Genomic DNA, 8392 nt, shown 5'->3' on the forward strand with positions numbered 1-8392 from the left:
CATACTAGTCCGCGTGTAGTGAATTTTCATGTGAGAACTGACCTTAACATGATCCTTGGCATCTAAAAACAATCCATCACTTGTTCAAGAACTGGACATGCTAGGCTGATTATCATATTTCCATTCTGCCATGAGTTAAATGTGGTGCTTCTATACAATTTGTGCTCCCTACTCTCTGTTGGCAAAATTGGCATGATAACAGTCTGACATGCAGGATAGTTGCACACTCTGCTAAAGGAAGAACTCTAAAGCACTTGGCACAGTGGAGCCAGAAGATCAGGAAAGCAGGCCAGATCATTAATCCTTGTGAACACGATTAATGGCTATAATTTGCCCACCTGAGCCATAATATCACAGAAACATCTTCTCGATCTGTAGCAACACCTTGGGCTGCCTACAAAATATGGATGAGAATGGCACATTCTAGTTCATAGTTTAAGATTGAGAAAGGCATGTGGCAAGGTTGCATCCTATCAACTTTTTCATTCAGTGTGTATGCTGAAGTGATAATCAGGAAGCTGGAGTTAGAAGAATAAAAAACCGGGGTAAAAATTGGTGGAAGAATAATCAGTAACCTTTGATGTGCAGATGATACAACCCTCCTCTCAGAATCCCAGGGAGCTTTAAAGTATTTATTTATTTATTTAATTTATACCCCGCCTATCTGGTGCCATGACCATTCTAGGCGGCTTCAAACAAAGAGTAAATAACAAATAAAATCACACAAAATTTGTACATAGCATAACTTACCAATAACAATTAAAAGCAGGGGGACCAAGTAAGAAAGGGGAAAAAAGTACCTGATCATAAAACTCAAAGAAGAATGTGAGAAGTTTGGCCTCTTTGAATATTAAAAAGACCAAATTCATGACAACTGCAAAGACTGGAAACATCAAAATAGAAATTGATGGAGAGGAGTTTCAATGTGTGGAATAATTAATCTTTTTAGGTTCTCTGGTCAATCAAAATGGCGATTGCAGCCAAGAAATAAAACATTGAATCATGCTAGGTCTCAGCAATGATGAGTATGAATCAAATATGGAATGTATTTATTTATTTTATTTATATCCCGCCTATCTGGTCAATTACAACCACTCTAGGCGGAAAAGTAAGGATGTCATCTTGACGACCAAGTGCAGATTAGTTTTTGTTCCTCTTCAATGAAGAAGATGGGCAGAAGAAAAATTCATTCTTTTGAGCTATGGTATTGGAGGAGGCGCTTCTGTTTTCCATGGACTGCAAAGATAACAAGTGCTGAAGCGAACAAAACCGGGCATGTCATTGGAAGGCAAAGTAACAAAACTTAGACTTAAGTTATTTTGTCCATGTCATGCGATCAACATTATTGAACAAAGTAGCTTGGAATGGTCAGTGGTAAAAGATGATGAGGACGCCAAAGAATGCATTGGTTAGATTTAATCAAGGCAGACACTGCCCAAAATACTGTACAAAGTAACTGAAAGAAGCTGTTAAAGATTGGAAATCATGGAGAGATCTGGCTTGTGGAATCACCAAGGCCTGGATACAACTGAATGGACAATTCAATTTGATTCGAGCTCATAGTCTGCTTACTGTTGGACTGATTTCATTTGGGATCCCCTGTGGTCAAGTGTGATAATGAAGACCTCTAATACAGTAAGATTCCCCTTTTTAACATGCTGTAGTAATAGCATTTAGATTTTTTTCCCCTTATATCTCTCATTCTACATATATACCTTCAGTTTGATGCAGAGAAGGAGGTCTTCAGCTGGAAGCATGGCTCCTGCATGTCTGAGGAGCTGGAAGCATAAATTGGATGAATATCTGAATGTGGAAATTGTGGATTACTATCCAGAGGATGATACAAATACAGGAACAGGGGATACCTTTAATTTACCATTAAAAATATAAAACTAATGATTGATGGTTGATTATCACCTGTTCCTATATTCATATTGTTTCCATTACCTTGTGGTCTTTTCTTGATTTGTCCAGAGGATGGATGCTCAAGTGCTAATACCATGCAAAGGAAGGCAGGATGGATAGTAAACTTTTGCATTTGGATGTCCATCTGATTTACTTTTGTGGCTCTCAATTCATGGGCAGAAAAATGTTCTACGTGTGGATTTTCCCTTCAGGACATATAACTATCTGGTCATTGTGTCAATATGTTCAATACTTTCAAGAAATGTTGCATGTTGGATGAAAGGCTATTAATAGAATTTCCCTTGTTATTTTATTTTTAAATTCTTTTCCAATTTCTTGTTTGCACGGCTGAATGAGGTCTCTTTTGCATGAATTTTTAATGACATTTAAATTGCCTAGCCTATGGAGAACTTTTTCTGATTGTTATATGAAGATTGCTTGTAGTATAGAGTTGGTCAACTATTGTGGGACTATATACAATAGTACAGTATACAACTATATACAACATAAATTCCTAAGAACAGTACAGCGAGCTTATAGAATTGTACTGCTACTTTTCTTATTTAAACTTGTCTTAAAAATTCAATTAACACTCCACAATTCTGACTTATTAGTAATGTACATTACAGAAGTTACTTTGTGTTGAGGCAAATACCACTTTACTTAACAAGGTCTGTGATCCCCAAAGCTCATCTCTACCTGTAGCTTCAAGCTGCAGGGGAAGGCTTTCATCTTTGAACCCATACATACAAACAAAAGCTTTTGAAGTAGGATTTTCAGCTGATTTTCTAAATACATACTTGTTTATGCAAGCAGGCATGGGTAATTTGTTTTTATTGTGTTTAAATTGGGCAAGAGGTGAAATGGAAGATTCCTTTGCCTGCGCTCAGAAGTGGTGTAATTTACAAAAATCTGCCTCACTGTGTGAGTTAGTTGCACACAATAGCATTTCACTGGATTTTAAAAGGATTACACACCCTGATGGAAGACAGGTCCAAGCAGTGGTTACTGACCAGACTTATGCAAAAACAGAATCATGCTAGATGTGATTTGAATGCAATATATGCATGCATGCAGTTTCCTTCCAGTCAAAATAACAGCTTTTGAAGAGGCAGTTTTGCCAGTACTTCAGTGGTAGAGAAAACAGTTTTCCGCCTAGTTGCAATCGCAATAGCTATCAGCCCCTTCTCAGCAACTGCTGTGACTGCAACAGGAAGCCTGCTGTGTAAGCTGCAGATTTATGCAGGCCATGCTGTTGCTCCTGCCGGTTGTCAGAATGAGCAAAAGAGCAATATGGGCAGAAAACACCAGCATATGTGAATTATGAGGATCTGACATACTGCATGGCAGCCCTCACTTTTTATTTCTTCCATCACAGAAATTCAATACACAGTGTGTATTGAATAGCCATACAGTATCCAGAGAAATGGGATACTTAAAGAAATGGGAGTGCCTGACCACCTTATCTATCTCCTGAGAAATCTATATGCGGGACAGGAAGCAACAGTTAGAACTGGATATGGAACAAATGATTGATTCAAAATTGGGAAAGTCAAGGCTGTATATTGTCCCCCTGCTTATTTAACTTATATGCAGAATACATCATGCGAAAGGCTGGACTGAAGGAATCCTAAATTGGAATTAAGATTGCCGGAATAATATCAATAACCTCAGATATGCAGATGAAACCACTCTGATGGCAGAAAGTGAGGAGGAATTAAAGAACCTCTTAATGAGGGTGAAAGAGGAGAGTGCAAAAAATGGTCTGAAGTTCAACATCAAAAAAACTAAGATCATGGCCACTGGTCCCATCACCTACTGGCAAATAGCAGGGGAAGATATGGAGGCAGTGACAGATTTTACTTTCTTGGCCTCCATGATCACTGCAGATGGTGACAGCCAGCCATGAAATCAAAAGACACCTGCTTCTTGGGAGGAAAGCGATGATAAACCTAGACAGCATCTTAAAAAGCAGAGACATCACCTTGCCAACAAAAGTCCGCATAGTCAAAGCTATGGTTTTCCCTGTAGCGATGTATGGAAGTGAGAGCTGGACGATAAAGGCTGACAACCTAAGAATTGATGCTTTTGAATTGTGGTGCTGGAGGAGACTCTTGAGAGTTCCCTGGACTGCAAGGAGAACAAGCCTATGTATTCTGAAGGAAATCAACCCTGATTGCTCACTGGAAGGACAGATCCTGAAGCTAAGGCTCCAATACTTTGGCCATCTCTTGAGAAGACTCCCTGGAAAAGACCATGATGTTAGGAAAGTGTGAAGGAAAGAGGAGAAAGGGACTACAGAGGATGAGATGGTTGGACAGTGTCATCGAAGCAACCAACATGAATTTGACCCAACTCTGGGAGGCAGTGGAAGACAGGGGGGCCTGGTGTGCTCTGGTCCATGGGGTCACGAAGAGTTGGACATGACGTAACGACTAAACAACAAAAGTAGTATTTTCCATTCATTCAACCTATGTTTATGCAATATAATAAAAATACTTCCATTGTATTTTCCCTTTTGAATAATACATTAAGACCATATCCACAGGGGGCCAGTTCCAAGGCCCCGATGGACACTGAAAAATCTGGAAGTAGTGAATGCTATGTATATATTGCTATATACATTGTCTCTGGCTCCTTTAGTGGCTAGATTTGGTAAAAACACCGTAGAAATATCTATAAATATGTATTTCTGGAGTTTTTTATTTAATATTTTCAGTGGATAAGTGACTCTGCAGATGCTGATCCAGCAGATGGAGGGGGCTCCTATTGTACTTAATATTAACCAATTAATAGAGGCTATAAGTCAGATATTCCAAATTCTTAGATTTATTATTTCTTAATCTTGGGGTCTGGCCAGCTATGATTTCAAAATTTTTACTAGTTTTATGCTCACTGAGCTGAGAGTACTTATGGGGACAAGAAAAAAAATAAGTTTCAAGAAATGTAATATAAGAAGTAGCCCACAGCGAGTTGCTGAGTAGTAACAACTATATGTGAAGTGGTAATTGAACTATGGTCTTCTCAGCATAAGGGTTCCTCTGGCAGTTTTTTAGACACCGATGGGTTCCCATTTTCCATTGATCTACAGGGACTGAACTAGTGAGCTCTGATGTGGAAGAGTCAAGTCATTCAAGTTTTGAAGCTCACCTAGTGACCTTGATTGCGTTGCTTCTTTTTCCTGAGTCTGACCTACCTTCCTGTTGGCATTAGGATAAAAGCAACTCTTGGCTTCTAAGAGGAAGAACAAAATACAGCTGTAACAGATATATCATTAAAAACACAGAGATAGTATTAGCAACTTTGCCTTGCTCTGTTTTCATGAAGAGTGACTTTGTCTCATGGGAGCTGCTCATAACAGAAGAATAATTACATAACCATGCCTTGGAGCAGTCAGAAAGAATTGTGTCAGGGTAGTAGAAAAGAGAAATGAAATCGAAGAGTGAGCACCTTCAGCTGTCATCTACAGTCTTGTAACCCGAGATGTGTGACGCGAACGGGTGACCATTTGCAATCAGTAAGAGACGAGGAAGCAGGAAAATGTGCCCCACATTTGATCTTTGTTTTTAGGTCTGTATGCTTTGATCAGTTTAATCAGTAAGCAGTAACATTTATTATTCAATGTTTAATGTTTAACACTAATGAATCAATGGGACTGAGACTGGAAAAGACAGGGTGTTCAGGTAACAGCAAGGTTTGGAAATGTTAATTTTGTGGACTACCACTCCCAGAATTCCTTGCCGCCTGAGGGCTTCTGGGAGACAAAAAAGAGTAATGTTTGCTGGCTCTGCGTGAAGAATCTATCAACAGTTGCTGATAGACAACTAGTACTTCATCGCCTGCTGTCACTGAACCTATTCATTGTGTATAGTCATAAATATATTTTTATGATGATACATAACTAATACGTGTGTCACTACCTTTTGGAATCAGGCAAGCCAATGACAATCATTGCAAGCTGGTGGCTACAAATCCCACACATGAAATTTTATCTTCTGTGAAGTACTGCCTTCTGCCTTCCTGAATTTGCTGCTCATCAGTTTCATTGGGTAACCCCTGAAATTGAGCATTACAAAAACTTTGTTGAGATTTAGATATGAGAATGTATTAAATATTAATGTTGTATAGTTAAATGACAAGGAGATCTGCAAGCGGGATCTGAAGGCCTTAGGAATGAACCTCAACAGATAGGAAATCCTGACCTCTGAGCGTTCAGCCTGGAGGCAGGCGGTGCATCACTGCCTCTCCCAATTTGAAGAGACCCTTGTCCAGCAGGCTGAGGCAGAGGCAGTCACGAAAGCAGCAAAACCAGGGAGCTGGACAGGGGACAGATTGGATTTGTCTTCAGTGTGGAAGGGATGGTCACTCTCAAATTGGCCTTGTGAGCCACACTAGACACTGTTCCAAGTCCTCCATACAAAGCATGCAACCATAGTCTCTCGAGACTGAAGGATGCATAACAAAGTTAAATATAAAATGGCTGGTTTTACCTAAGTGACTACTGATTGTATTCAGGTGTGGGTATCAAGGATTTAGATTTAATGTTGTACAGCTGTGTACAGGATGAAACCTGGTGCCACACAAAATGAAGTAATGTATTTTCAGATTGGTCATAGAACTGTACATAAGTCATGTGTAAAATGAATGTCTTTATCTGCTGTAAGTCAGATCACTTTCTCCTATGCTGTGTGTTGCTTCATGTCATGTTCTGCTGCCAGAGGAATGTCTATTCTCTATGTATACAGTATATGTAAATAGACTAAGTTGTTGGTTTTACTCTCTCACTGACAAAGTGTCATAAGTATCTCTGCTAACCAATATCTCCTTACTCTGCTGATATTATGAGAATACAGGTTATAATCAAAATTCTCAACAAACTTTTGTGTCCAGTTTCTACATAACTACTACAGAGGTAGATAAATTTCTAGTTTAAAACACCCTTTCATAGTCTGAAGGTAAATTTAGGAATGACAGATAAAAGAATAGAAAGAGGAATTCCAACTGGCAGAAGGATAAGGAAAACCGTTAGAGAGCTTTAATTAAGAAGTTTCACACTAGGGAATACACTCTTGCTTACTTAACTGAAGAGCAATATCAAAGCTCAGAATCTGCATCTCCTGTAATGACACAGCTGAATCCACAACTGCGTCATAAGCATGAAACCAAAAAGCACCATCCAGCTTGTGGCCTGATCCTAAGAAGAGTTGAATATATCTAAGACCACTGAAATCTGCACAGGAGTGGCCTACCTACAGGACATTTCTGGAGTGTCAGTCACAAGCCTTATTGGTGACTAGAGACTTTAATTACCATGTTGTTCCTGCTTGTTATATATAGCCTGGGATTAATTTTGCCATCAATCATTATTGTTTACTGAAAAAAATGCTTCCTGGGAGGGGAACTGAACATCAACAGGGGGCTCAAATATCACTGCCAGATCAACAACTTGTGCCCAAATAAAATCTTTGGTTTGGGGCTATGTATAAATGCATGAATATGTGCCATGCAGTCCCATCCCTATATCTGAGGAAGTGGACTTGTCACATTAAAATATAGCAGTCAGTCTTTAAAGTTCCACATTTTTTACTTCTGGAGTAGAAAGTCTTTCTGTTTGAGTGCTTAAGGACATCTGCCTATAATCATACCACTGAATGGACCCAATCTTGTCAGTTCTCAGAAACTAAACAGAATCATGCCTGGTTGGTACTTCAATGGGAGACTGCCTGGAATAATGAATGCTATAGGATGAGCTGCTATAACTCAGTAGATTGTCATACCTGATTGCACAATGAGGGCTAGAGTTTGAATCCCCACTCTGGCTCTATAGTGCATTTTGTATGACAAACACAGCTACCCGTCCTTTATACTTTGAAGGCTGTCCAGTCCACTTTTGAGGTAAACAAGAAGGGGCTTCCAAGTTGCTCATCCAGAACTTTGTTAGCAACTGGACAGCAGACGCAACGCCTGGTGCGCTCAAAATCTCCGTTTTCCGTCTGCGGATATAAAACAGTCTGCTATTTTATGCAAATTGTTTTTTCTCTATCCCGGTGATGTTATCAAGGGTCCACCTTCCCTGGCCCTTCCTCCTCCATAAGGACACCCTGCTAGAGAACCGCTGGACAGCTCCGTGGCTTAGGCATCTGGTTACAAGTTCGATCCCCCATCCCCACCCCCGCCTCCTTGACAGGGGCTGGACTGGATGATCCCCAGTTCTAAGATGAAGATGATTCCCCAGAAAGGTGCATCTCAATTCTTGCGCCTAACAGCCCAAGGATTTCCGCAAACCCTCTTAAAAATAAACAGAAAGGGAGCGGGAAAGAGACGTCTCTAGACATCATCTGTCGTCGTCCCCCCACCCCTTCCTTCCTCGGCTCCTGCTTGCTGGCTCCCTTTACCCCCAAATGAGAACAAGAAAGGACCCCCCCCGACCCATACAAGCTTTGGGGAACATCTCCCCCCTCCCAGAAGTTCCCCTTCCTTAGGACGG

The sequence above is a fragment of the Pogona vitticeps genome, chromosome 3 (assembly GCF_051106095.1).
Source record: "Pogona vitticeps strain Pit_001003342236 chromosome 3, PviZW2.1, whole genome shotgun sequence".
Lineage (NCBI taxonomy): Eukaryota > Metazoa > Chordata > Lepidosauria > Squamata > Agamidae > Pogona > Pogona vitticeps.